Source organism: Saccostrea cucullata, unplaced genomic scaffold, assembly GCF_032062105.1.
Source record: "Saccostrea cucullata isolate Sc308-1 unplaced genomic scaffold, CSIRO_AGI_Scuc_v1 ctg3176, whole genome shotgun sequence".
In the NCBI taxonomy this organism is placed as follows: domain Eukaryota; kingdom Metazoa; phylum Mollusca; class Bivalvia; order Ostreida; family Ostreidae; genus Saccostrea; species Saccostrea cuccullata.
Window position 1 is genome coordinate 1,771 of NW_026924278.1, and position 14,559 is coordinate 16,329.

Here is a 14,559-nt window from a genome sequence, read left to right on the forward strand (position 1 = left end):
AAGACCCACTCATACATTTCAAAACATTGTTTTAAAAAGTGTGTAGTGTTGTTATGATAGTCGCTGACTATCGAAAAATCGTCGTTTAAAGGCCCAGATTGGCGACAATCGATTGTAAATATTATCATCGATAGATCGCTATATTTTTCAAGCCATATTTCTCAAGCCGAGCAGGTTTAACTTTTATATTCACCAAAGGGACATCACTCTAATCAGCAGTAAACAAAATGAGAACGTGCATGGTGAAGAGGTTATAATTATTATATCCATATCCTGGTGCATTGTCTTTTTAAAATACTTCTAGTGATGAATAAATCTAACCTTTTATAACAGTTAAAATTATCAATTATATTATACATATATCACATGACTTCGAGGGTGACATACCAGAATATTTGCCCCGAGGTGACAGGAAAGCCCTGGAGTGTTATGTCACCCGATGCCTTCGGGCAAATATTCTGGTATAGTCGCCCGAGAAGCCATGTGGTATATGTTATATGACATTTTTAAAATTAAAAGAAAATTTAAAATCATTCAAAATCATTAAAATGTACACAAATGATCCAAAAATGCATTCCTGACGTTAAGAAATACGCTGTGTTGTTTACTTTTGCTTAGCAACCGACGTCATAAAATCTCGAACCCGAACTAAAATGTGTAACGTAAAAACACGTGAACGTGATCGAAATAGTGACATAACTGTTTCCGGCGAGGGTTGACATAACTGTTTCCGGTGTGACTCGGCATTTTTCAGGGTTTATAGCAAAACTTATTACATTTGTGATATAATAGGAAAACTTATTCAAAAATGTTATATAATTATATAAGTGATTGTGTTCTTCCGATTCAATTTGATAATAGTAAATTTGTCCAATTTTACAACACTAAAAGTGTGAAAAAATGACTCAATTTGCCCTTTTTCGTGTGTGTATTATATTTTACAGACCAAAAACTTCAATCTTCATGAGATATGTATAAGTTGTAGACATGGTAGAGATTTGACAGATTTACATAAAGTATACTTTTAATTTTAGATGAAATATTTAGGAAAATTTTGATACAATACTTGATATTGCGATTACTTAACTTAGCTGGACTCTTTCATGAAGGAGGTAGGAATCATCTGTTGGGTGGGAGCAATGTGCTATTCAATACAATTAATGCAAGATCAATCATTGTAGCATTTATAAGGACAGATAAGTAAAAAATCCTGGTGGAATACCTCGCTAGACAATCGCTGAACCAGCCTTATATATTTTTGACATGCCAATCCTAAATTGTCACATTTTTAAAGAATATGTTGATTAAGACTCTTATAGTTAAATTTTCATTGAAAATCGTCACATTTTTCAGTATATAAAATATTCTTAACTTTCCTTATTTGACAATCTACTATTTGGAATTCAATATCTGGCAAAACATCGTGATTTCGGCATTATTGTTCGAATCATTCGATTGTCACTAATGTAAACAATGTCACTTTTGCCCCCAGAAATTTACTTGACTTTTCTTGACTCCCTCGCAAAAGAGCGGAGGTAAGTTAGATAACTGCGAGGTATTCATTGGTAGTTCGACATAACATATTGACATTTAATTTTTTCACCTTCATGTTTGTTGCGCTATAGGCTTATCCCTTGTAACAGTTATGTTCTCGGACTCCCATCTCATTTATCATCCAATAATAAAATACATTTCCAAAGCATGTGAATTATATTTAGATGATAATTAAATACATATGATAAACAATAGATAAAAATTGATATTTTTGTCCTTTCTACTCCATGCATATAACATGTATAAAGTCCACAACAATAAAATGATTATTTGATTTTTGTTAGAATTATGAGATATTTGTAAATATATTACATTTAGCCATATATTTTATTTCGACATCCAATGTACACACATATTGTTTAATGTTTATGTTAAATCTAATTTGTCCTTGTTGAAAATTGAATTTCCACAAATTTGTACAAAACTTTTTTACAGAGTCACAGAGATCACTAAAATCTTGTCCCTCTTCCATGTTGAAAAAGACGTGTGATAAAATATTCTATTGGTATGTCCTATGGAGATTTTGCCCTGTCCAGTCTGACAAATCTGGCATATTGTTTAATTCCTATTTTAAGAAAGGAAAAAAAAACTTGTAAACCTTGCATAAGGCTATACAAGTTATACTTTATATAGTGTATCATCCCTGTTTGGTAATATATTTTTTTCTGGATAGAGTACATAACAATAATTTCACTGTAATTCTAATACAGGCTTGTATTTCTTGATTGACAAGATTGAAAATTTGTTTACCTTTATTTTGGGTACCACCACCACCAAATTTGACCTGTCTTGTGCCTAAATGAAAAAGTTTGACCAACTTTTGAAAAATATATCACAGCTTTAAAACTTAGTTAATAACTTTATGCTTTAAAATTTTGCGAATCACAGAATGGCTTGTTAGGCGTCTTTAATACAATAAAGCAGTTATTGTTTATGTCAATCATCCATATATTTTTAATCGGGAAACAAACGACATGACAGGCTCTGCTAGTCCACCGCGAGGTTTAAAACTTAAAAGCGGTATTTCCATTTCTGAAACTCATCGGAAGTTAAAAACGAAAGTGAAAGTTTTAGATATTTGTGCAAAATCACAAGGCCTTTCATTTGATGTCAAAAAAATGGGGCTGACCCCTAAAATTTCAGAGAGGGAAGTCTTTTAATAACTCTCTAAAAAATATTTTGATACAACTGAAGCAAAAAAAACTATTTGCAACAATATATGATACAATTTTGATCATATGTTACGTAATTAGGGGTCACAAGGGGCCAGAATAAAATCTTTGACGCTTCATATCTCGAAAAGGGTGAATATTTTGATAAGCAATATAAAACAAAAGATGGCTAGTAATGTGCTAAACAATATGTATACTTTGAATTTTTGTAAAACGACCCCATTAAGGACTTGTAGGAGTGGCCCCTAAATATTTATATAAAGCATATCTCCTAAACGAAAAGAAATCTCTATAGGTGTAGAACAAAAAGTCTTTGAAATCACAAGATTTGATATCAAGAAAAAAGGGCCACTCCTCAAATTAGGGGCTGATATTAACTCTTTAATGATCAATATTTTGTATGCATTAGCAAAGATGTTCATATTAACCATTTGCAACAATATATGATAAAATTTTGATCATATGTTACGTAATTAGGGGTCACAAGAATGTCAAATCTTTGACGCTTCATATCTCGAAAAGGGTGAATATTTTGATAAGCAATATTGAACAAAAGATGGCTAGATTAATGTGCTAAACAATATGCATACTTAGAATTTTTGTAAAACGACCCCATAGGAGTGGCCCCTAAATATTTATATAAAGCATATCTCCTAAACGAAAAGAAATCTCTGAATAGGTGTAGAACAAAAAGTCTTTGAAATCACAAGACCTTTCGTTTGATATCAAGAAAAAGGGGCCGACTCCTCAAATTAGGGCCTGAGAGGGGCCAGAAGTCTTTCATCTTTAACTCTTTAATGATCAATATTTTGTGATGCATTACAGAAGCAAAGATGTTCATACTAACCATTTGCAACAATATATGATAAAATTTTGATCATATGGTACGTAATTAGGGGTCACAAAGCCCAGAATGTCATCTTTGACGCTTCATATCTCGAAAAGGGTGAATATTTTGATAAGCAATATTGAACAAAAGATGGCTAGATTAATGTGCTAAACAATATGCATACTTTGAATTTTTGTAAAACGGCCCCATTAAGGACTTGTAAGAGTGGCCCCTAAATATTTATAGAAAGCATATCTCCTAAACAAAAAGAAATCTGTGAATAGTTGTAGAACAAAAAGTCTTTGAAATCACAAGACCTTTCGTTTGATATCAAGAATACTCCTCAAATTAGGGGCTGAGAGGGGCCAGAAGTCCTTCATCTTTAACTCTTTAATGATCAAAATTTAGTGATGTATTATAGAAGCAAGATGTTAATATTTACGATTTGCAATGATACATTATAAAATTTTGATCATATGTTACGTAATTAGGGGTCACAAGGGGCCAGAATGTCAAATAGGACGCTTGATATCTCGAAAAGGGGGAAAATTTTGATAAGTAATATTGAAGAAAGGATGGTCAGAATAATGTTTTAAACAATATGCATACTTTGAATTTTGGTAAACAGGCCCCACTAAGGACTTGTAGGGGTGGCCCCTAAATATTTATATTAAGCATTTCTCCTAAACGAAAAGAAATCTCTAAACAAGTGTATAACAAAAAGTCTTTGAAATCACAAGACCTTACGTTTGATATCAAGAAAAAGGGGCCGTCTCATCAAATTAGGGGCTCAGAGGGGCCAGAAGTCTTTCATCTTTAACTCTTTTGTAATAAGTATACATTTTGAGAAGCAAAGATATTCATTTTAACGATATGCAACAATATGTTATAATATTTTGATCATATGTTACGTAATAAGGGATCGCCAGGGGCCAAAATGCTATATTTTTTATGCTTTACGTCTCGAAAAGGGGGAGTATTTTTATAAGCAATATTGAACAAAAGATGTTCAGAATATTGGATAAAAAAACAGAAACTTTAAATTTAATGAAGAAAAAAATGTCATTCTCTTTTAACGAATATCTCAGTCAAAATCACATCTCATCTTATCTAGAAATTCAACGGAAGACCTACTCGTTGCTCGCAACGAGATCTCATCTAGTTGCAATATCTGTTTACATTCCACATGACTTTTTTTTTTGACGCGCCATTTTACCTACCGGAATTGCCTCCAAGTTTCACAGTAGCAAACAGGTCAATGTTGCGATTCCGTCTGAGATGGGTAATAATATATAGGCTCGTTGTTCCGCCAGAATTTGCGACTTCTTGTTGACAAATATAATTACATTTTGCCTTTTTGCTGCTGACTTTTACTAGCGACCCAACACTTTTGACATGTTTACATGCGTTTAACCGATTTTAGATAAGTCGTTCGTAATATTATTATTAGTCACTTTCACGTTTTTCTTTCTCTTAATTAAACGTTGAAATAATCGAGCAATACACAAGCATCTCTGTATCGGTTATCGTATTGCTAAAAAAATATCGATATATACCGATTACCGATATATTGATCCAGCCCTAGTGCTATTCAATACAATTAATGCAAGATCAATCATTGTAGCATTTATAAGGACAGATAAGTAAAAAATCCTGGTGGAATACCTCGCTAGACAATCGCTGAACCAGCCTTATATATTTTTGAGAGGAGCCAATCCTAAATTGTCACATTTTTAAAGATATGTTTAATTAAGCGGACTCTTATAGTTAAATTTTCATTGAAAATCGTCACATTTTTCAGTATATAAAATATTCTTAACTTTCCTTATTTGACAATCTACTATTTGGAATTCAATATCTGGCAAAACATCGTGATTTCGGCATTAAATTGTTCGAATCATTCGATTGTCACTAATGTAAACAATGTCATTTGCCCCCAGAAATTTAGACTTTTCTTGACTCCCTCGCAAAAGAGCGGAGGTAAGTTAGATAACTGCGAGGTACTCATTGGTAGTTGCGACATAACATATTGAGATTTAATTTTTTCACCTTCATGTTTGTTGCGCTATAGGCTTATCCCTTGTAACAGTTATGTTCTCGGACTCCCATCTCATTTATCATCCAATAATAAAATACATTTCCAAAGCATGTGAATTATATTTAGATGATAATTAAATACATATGATAAACAATAGATAAAAATTGATATTTTTGTCCTTTCTACTCTTCATGCATATAACATGTATAAAGTCCACAACAATAAAATGATTCATTTGATTTTTGTTAGGATTTGTTCATCGACATCCAACATATTGTTTACATGTTTATGTTACGTTTGTCCCAGAAATCCTGAAAGATTTGTACATTCTGCAACTTTTTTACAGAGGAGCGCACTAAAATCTTAAACTCTTCCATAGTTGAAATAAGACGTATTGGTAAATAGATTTTGCCCTGTAGTCCATCTGGCTGTTTGTCCTCAAAAACTTTAACCTTGCTCATAACTTTGGAGTGAGTGGGGCTATGGCTTTCATATTTCACTGCTGTACACTTGTATTTCTTGTGACAAGACCTTTCTTTGGGTACCACCACCACCAAATTTGACCTCTTGACCTTGAAGTTTGACCACTTTTACAAAAATATATCACTCTTCAACCTTAGTTATAACTTATAACTTTTGCACAGTTGGTGTTAGGGCTTTCATACTTCTCATTGGTATGTTCAATAATTTTTTTGACAGGTCTGCCCAAGTTTTGTATTAAAACGCTTCTGAAACTCATCTGTAAAAAACATTTAATATTGTTGGCCGATTTAAACATTTCGGGAAAATAGCAAAAAAAATGAAAACTTGAAAAAAAAAAAAATTATGAGGTTCGGAGAGTAAAATGGAGGATAGGTCAGGTGACAGGAAACATCATGAGTACAGTCATGTATATTTTTTTTGCCCCGGTATAGTGTCATATTTGATATTATATGGAATATGTGATTTGCAGCACATTCTTACTGATATTATTTCTTTAAATTACAGGTATCCTGAATTTTTGTCAACTTCTAGCCAAGATCCTGTACTTAAGCTGAATGTGGAGGACAGATGTACACACAGTACTAGTATAGAGGGTAAGTAGACCATAAAAAAAACAAGATGTGTTTGTGAAACACTATGCGCCCGGCGGCAACAAAGTTTGGAAAAAGCTATTTTTAGCATTAAGGTCACAGTCAAGGTCACAAAGTCATTGACCTTGGTGTCATTTGAAAGAAGTTGATTAGTGGAGTATGGAGTGGACTCCATGCCACTAAACTGGAAGTGAACACCGCAGTGAATATTTTTACGTAATTGAAGAAAAGAAAAAAATTGCATGTAAATCTTCATGTACAATATTATGTTTCCATTTGTGATCAATTAAAAAAAAATATATTTTTAAAACAAAATAATGCCTCATCAGGTCGGTAAGACAAGCTGTTTGGCTCTTTGTTGACTTGGCTTTTCAATGATTTAAATTTGGCACCGTGTAAAAATAGAATTATCTGTCCCTGGTACATATCGTCTTACAAGTAAGAAAAAGAATTGATAACTTTTAAAGTTTTCTTAAATATGTTTAAAATAACTGAATCAAAATATGTTGAATAATTATTTATTTTATTTCATTTGAACAAGCTTTCATCATCATGATCATGTTCATAGACGTCAAATATACACTGCGAGATTTACTTCCAGTTTAGTGGCATGGAGTCCAGGATGAGCTGTTAAAGTGGAAAAAGGGCCAGAAACGGCCTGTAGTCGTTAAGCAGATTGGATTTCTTAACTTGAATAAATAGTAAAACGCTCCGAATACTGAATTTGTTGCGAGATTTTTTAGGCCAAGCCCAGATCTATTAGTTTAAGTGGGTCCCCCCAAAACATATTGCCATCCTGGTGTATTTTAGTTGAAGGTAGGAAAATTTCTTTCCGGATTTTTTTTTTTTTTGACAATAAGAACTTCAGACTCCTGTCCTATAACATTTTTAAAAATATTTATTGATTTTTTTTAAAGTCACTTGCCCACGGGCATGTACCTATTAAAAAAATTCACTTGCCTCCCCCCCTTAAAAATTCACTAGCCCCGGGCGTCGGGCAATGGGATTTGTCAGACCCTGGTAGTGTAGATTCAAGCTTGTTCAAATCATGACCCCCCAGGGGTAGGGTGAGACCACAATGGCCGATCAAAGTTTTACATAGGAGTATATAGGAAAAATCTTTAAAAATCTTCTTCTCAAGAACTACTGGGCCAGGAAAGATGAAACTCATGTGTAATCATCTTCAGGTAGTGTAGATTCAAGTTTGTTCAAATCATGACCCCCGGGGTAGGATGGGGCCACAATAGCTGATTCAAGTTTTCCTAGGAGTATATAAGAAAAATCTTTAAAAATCTTTTTCTCAAGAACCACTGAGCCAAGAAAGATGAAACTCACCCGGAATCATATTCAGGTAGTGTGGATTCAAATTTGTTCAAATCATGACCCCCAGGGGTAGGGTGGGGCCACAATGGCCAATCAAAGTTTTACATTGGAGTATATAGGAAAAATCTTTAAAAATCTTCTTCTCAAGAAACACAGGGCCAGGAAAGATGAAACTCATGTGTAATCATCTTCAGGTAGTGCATCTTCCCAAGTCAAGAGTTTCTGATCCGCTCCGCTCCACATAAACCCTTGACTGAATAGACAAAGTTTGATGGGGTTTACCGTCACGCCATCTAGTGAGATGACATATATTGAACTCTACTGACCTCTGCTATTGGCCAATCAGAGTAAACGAATTCAACAGTGAATTCGAGATAATATTGGAAGTTGGTAATAAATTCAATATAATTCAACTAAAAAGCTGAGACAAACCTTTAACTAGGTTATTTAATGATAAAGACGTTATCCTTGGGACTAAAACTGGTTTGTTTTCTATTGACAATTTAGTTTAGTTTAAATAAAACAACAATGATTTTGATTGGTTCATGCAGACTTGCATGAGGCAATTCAGAGAACGCATTTCTAACCCCGTCAAACTTAGCCTATTCGGTCAAGGGTTTATGTGGAGCGAAGCGGATCAGAAACTCTTGACTTGGGAAGATGCAGGTAGTGTAGATTCAAGTTTGTTCAAATCATGACCCCCAGGGGTAGGATGGGGCCACAATGGCCGATGAAACTCTTTCATAAGAATATATATGAAAATCTTTTTAAATCTTCTTGTCAAGTACTTCAAAGCCATGATTAGTGATATTTATATGGAATCAACCCCCTTAATGTATATTTTAGTTTGTTTAAATCATAACCAAGCGACCCCCCCTTCAATTTTTCAGTTTTGACCTGATCTGTGCTTTTTCCTAGACAATGTGCTCAGGTGAGCCCCGGTCAAATAAAAAGGTCAAGGATTAAAATCATTCCAAGGTCCGAAACATCTCGATCTTGTCTCACAAAAGGGACATCAAAAATTAAAACCAAAATCAAATGTTACAATGAAAACAAGACTCACCGGGGTAGGGCGGTGCCACAATGGCTGATCAAAGGTTTACATAGAATATATAGGAAAAATCTTAAAAAATCTACTGGGCCAGGAAAGATAAAACTCTTGTCGAAGCATCCTTAGGTGGTGTAGATTCAAGTTTGTACAAATCATGACACCCGGGGGTAGGGCAAGGCCACACTGGCTGATCAAATTTTTATATAGAAATATATAGGAATTTTTTTTAAAATCCTTTGCTCAAGATCAGCAAAGCTATGATTGTGATATTAATATGGAAATATCCTCAGAGTTAATTCAAGTTTGTTCATAACATGATCTCTTGGGTTTAGGGAGGGTTAACGAGGGGTCACAATGGGAGATCAAGTAATATGTAGGACAAATCTTCTTTTCAAGTATGGCAAAATTTAGCTGCAGATCTGTAGCACTATGGTTTTATAATTTGTCTGACTCTAACGCTACAGGTCCCGTAATGCAAAAAAGGTGGAATTTACGGGGCATTGTTTGCGCACTTTTGGGGAAAATTTCTCCATTTTCTAGCATTGGTCAATCAACTACCTTTCCATTCCTAATTCTGGACTTATTCTGTATAAAATAATGTATATTTTATCCACCTCCCAACCATTTTTAGTTATATCTACAGTTAAAAAACTCACTTGAAGTGAATTTTCAGCAGTACATGTATAACATATAATTTTAATCAAGCGAGTTCTCAAGTATTAAAAAATTTCATCCCCCCCTCCCAACAAGTAAACTTCAATACTGAGCTGACTTGTGTTTTTTTAACTAGCCCATGTGCTCAGGTGAGCGATGTGGGCCCATGGGCCTCTTGTTTTCATTGTAACTTTTGATTTTGGTTTTCATTTTTGATGTCCCTTTTGTGAGACAAGATCGAGATGTTTCGGACCTTGGAATGACTATAATCCTTGACCTTTTTATTTGACCTTATTTCAAAATATTGCTTTGGAATTGACAATATATGAAAGGGAATTAATATTTAACACAATATGCTATATATAAAAGCACCTTACAAACTAAGACACCGAAAGCGAGGGACCACAATTATTTGAATTTGCTTGATTACATTGCTTTAAATGCTCAGAAATGATGTTTTCTAATTTCAGGTATTATCTCGGTACCTTAAAACTCCAAACGACAGGGAGAAGAAGAAAACTGCATATTTCCGATGTATCTTCACAGCAACATGACCCAAAGCACTACCATTAAAGGATTTGATTTGACATTAAGGAAGTAAAAAAATGAAGGCATTAGTCATAAAGAAAATTAAAGAACTTTATGTCTGAATATTATATCAACAATACCATAGATCTAAAGATGGATTATTTTGCCTTATAATTTATATTAATGCAAGTACATGTAATTTTATTCTTTTTATATATACAATCATGTAGTGTTACCATTTTTCACAAAGCTTAAAGTTATGTAGGGCCACACCAATTTAATTTCTTGTTCGTCGGACATTTGATTTAAAAAAGTACAAGCAGTTAAATGATAATATTATTACTCTTTGCTGGGCAATTTTTTAGGCGGAGCGTGAAAATTTGAGCGGACAATTATATTTTTTCTGATTTACAGAGTAAGCAGATATAAAATACAATAAATAGAGCGGAAATGGAACCGAAAATAGCACAGAATTCCTATGGTGCGAGAAATTGAAATTAATATTATTTGTATGGTTTTGTTTAAATAAGCGCGTGGGTCCGACGAACAAAAATTTTCATTAGTGTGGCCTAGATCATTTAGATTCAATTCATTTTTTTCTTCAAATTACCACATGCCAGAATTCATAAGAAGGAAATTTATATATGGCTGGTGGTTGTGGCCATTTTTAGACTATATTGATCTCCTTTAGAAGGAGAGCTCCTTATAAAATTATACAAAAAATGACCAAATTTTAAAACTAAAATGTACAGAATTTTTCTTTGCCAAATGATAGTTCATAGAACCACAATTCTTCAATCATGTCTACTTGGAGATCAGTGGATGGATATTCATATACAATACACAGCTGAAGCAGGTTTTGTTAGGTTATTTTATTTTCAAAAGGAATGCATTATTTTCTTGAGTCCATTAATGTTAAGCTCTTTAATAGAAACAATTGTAGAAGATTTATCATATTTTGTTTAGAATTTTGAAGAATTTGTTAATCACTCAGTGAAAATTATCCCTTGTCATAATACAAATTTTTAAAATGTATGTACAAATACTTTTATGTTGAAATGACCATGCAAGGAAGAAAATAAAACAAGTTTAAGTGTACACTTTATGCTTTTATATCCAAATTGGCTTCTGTGGAAGGAGAAAGGTTCATATAATAGTATATTATATTAATTAAAGGAGTACATAATGTCCTTTAGAATTTCAGTAAAATTTCTTGACTTTCATGTTAAGGTGATACGCAACGTAGTTTTAACTTTTTTGGATTCTGCCTTGGAGTTGAAGAGTTCCACTAAATGAAGGACCTGTGTGCAATATTTTTAATGTCTATATATGGATTTGTACACCTCTTCTTAAACAATTTTTGATGGAAAAAAATTTGGAATTCATGTTTTATAATTTTTGTACATTTTTATTTAAATAATGCAAAAATTTTCAAAATTCGATATCTTTTCAAAACCCCTGGAAACGCATGCTGATTTTTTGTCCAAGAACATTTAATGATATTATAAGTTTAAATTTAGAATATCTTGGAAAATTATCAGTAGGTAAGGTACGTTGTGTATGTCCTTAATAGACATGAATTTAATTTGAATTGGGGTTGCATTCCATTCCATCTTGTTTTGAAAATGAAAGGATTAACTTCCTTTGTAATTGTCATACATCTCAACACATTCATATACTAGAATGAGTAGATTATATAGAAGAAATTTGAGAAAAAAAAGGAAAGGAAGTAAAAGTCAATACATGTGAATAAGGCCACACTGTTCGTCGGACATTTGATGAAAAAAGTACGAGCGGGCTAGCGGTTAAATAATAATATTATTACTTTTTTGAAGGCAAAATTTTAAGGCGGGGCGTGAAAAAAATTGAGCGGACAATTATATTTTTTCTGATTTGCAGAGTAAGTAGATTAAAAGTACGATAAATAGAGCGGAAATATAACAGAAAACAGCAAAGAATTCCAATGGTGCGGGAATTTCAAATTTATATTATTTGTATAGTTTTGTTTAAATAAGAGCGCGCAGGTCCAACGAACAATAAATTTTATTGGTGTGGCCTAATTCCTAGCTGCAGAACTGTAGCGTTGTGGTTTTAAATATTAGTCTTTTCCATAAAGCTACAGATCCCGTAATGCAAAAAAAAGGTACCATTTACGGCTGAAGATTTTTTTGCGCACTTTGGGGGAAATTTCTCCTTTTTCCAGCATTGTTCAATCAACTAACTCTCACTCCCGAATTCTAGACACATTCTGTAACCAATCTGTATATTTTATCCACCTCCAAATCCTTTACAGTGGTAAACTGATTTGATTAGAATCGTTTGTTAAATTGCTGAAAATACACTTCAAGCGAGTTTTTCGCCTGTAGAGACTACTATCAGGCATGTAGCATCGTTTTTGAAGGGGGGGGGCAGAATCTTTTTTTTACTTACCTGTAAAAGTTGACAAGCAAAAAAAAAATGCCAACTTTTTCCAAGGCCAACTTCCTTTTACTTCCAATTTTTTCGCATACAATACATACAATACTACATTTCCTTCATATCACTATACGGTGGTAAGAATTGGGGGGGAGGGGGGGAAACCAACTTTACAGTGGACATTCTCAATAGTAAAGGTAATGTTGGGGAAAAAAGTGGGGGGGGGCTAGGCCTCCTCCTGGCCCCCACTGTTGCTACGTCCCTTACTATAAAGAGTTGAGAGGTGGATAATATATACAGATTGTTGAAAGAATGTGTCTAGAATTAGTGAGTGAATGGTAGTTGATTGATCAATGCTTAAAAGTGTAGAATTCCCCCCCCCCCCAACATGCGCAAAACGCAATGTTTTCACTCAGGACCAGTGGCTTGCGAGGATGGACTAAAACTATATTAAGAACTTCCTGAACTAGTTTTGAAATTTTTTCTCCGGAATTGGGGGGGGGGGGGTTACTTTTTTCTAGGCATAAATAAAGACAAATAATAACCCCATTGAATATGTCCCTAGAAAAAGTTCTCTCCTTTATGGAGTAAATGTAAATGTCTCAATAATTTCCGAATATCCCTCGTATATTGATAATATTACATTATACCATCATTGTATTTTTTTTAAGGTCAAGGCAATGACTCAGAATTTAGAGGAGTAAAGGGCTTATCGAGCCCAAAAGGGCAAGGAGAGCGTTGTTTTTCAATTTTAAAAAATCAGTGATCGTCATGACAGAAAAAAAAACATCAATGAAAGTTTTATATGATTCAACGATTAAAACTGATGGAGCAGACATGTCAAGTTTCTTGTTTAAAAGTCAGAGACATGCAAACCCAATGAGACCATCGGAGCTAACATCAGCTTAATTTAACCAGTATAAGTTTGGTATTTGAAATCTTTTTTGGCAAAATGTAGAAAAACAATAAATATCGAAGCATAGCATTGAAAGGTGTATTTTAAGAGGCAAAATGACAAATTACCTTAGAAATATGTTGGATCAAAAAGTTTTGTGATGTAAGGGTGATTTCCTTTTACTCTTCTGTATCAAATTTAAAACTTTGGGGGGTAGCATGAAAAGGACAATCAGACTTCCAGTGAACATTTTAAATGTTAAAAAAGAACAACAACAAAAAAATACGATCATGGAAATAGAAGTGGGAGGATACTCCACCCCTCCTGATTCTATCACCCCCTCAAATCAAGGGTTTTTGATCCGCTCCGCTTTATGCGGGCATCAAAAACCGGAGGGCAAGCCCCTTCTCAATTTCCTAGTGCCTGAATATGTTCGTTTGAGCGGAATTCGGATGCAGATGATATAACTTTTCTGAAATTGTTTTCAATCTACTGTATTTTCAGTTCAATTTAGGAATGAAATAGCCTTATATTCACTACGAAGGTCAAAATTGAAAACATTTATCTACATCAAAAATTCAAAATACACAAGACTGTATTGAAATGTTTTTACATTAGTTTCACAATTGAAGCACTGTTTTAAAGTGGTGTCATTTTGTAATTTTTGAATTTACTACCACCCGGTAATCAAAAAATTACAATATGACAATGGGATTTAAAAAATTCCTCTAATATATGTCTGTATCCAATTCTCAGACGACCATGTTATCATACATGTACACGTACTTGAATGTACATTATGCTTGGAATCTTCTTTATTCTACGAGTAAATTTTGAAAAGAATTTCTCAAAGAGATTCCCACTGTTTATAAATAAAATTGAATCCACATAATACACGCACGATATTTTTCAGACATGCAGAAATTTTATGTCCTTCTTACATGTATATGATTGCCACGTCTGATTCATATTTGGACGTTCTTCTGACTATACCAGTACTAACTATATTTAAGACCAAATTAAAAGT

General features: G+C 33.5%; 1 long non-coding RNA gene across 1 annotated transcript; it reads left to right on the forward strand.

The window, feature by feature from the left end:
• The first annotated feature begins 228 nt into the window (after positions 1-228).
• Positions 229-11,320, forward strand: LOC134266114 (uncharacterized). Its single transcript, XR_009991895.1, has 3 exons — positions 229-250; positions 6,581-6,669; positions 10,165-11,320. It is a non-coding gene; the product is annotated as an uncharacterized LOC134266114 (long non-coding RNA).
• The last annotated feature ends 3,239 nt before the right edge of the window (positions 11,321-14,559 follow it).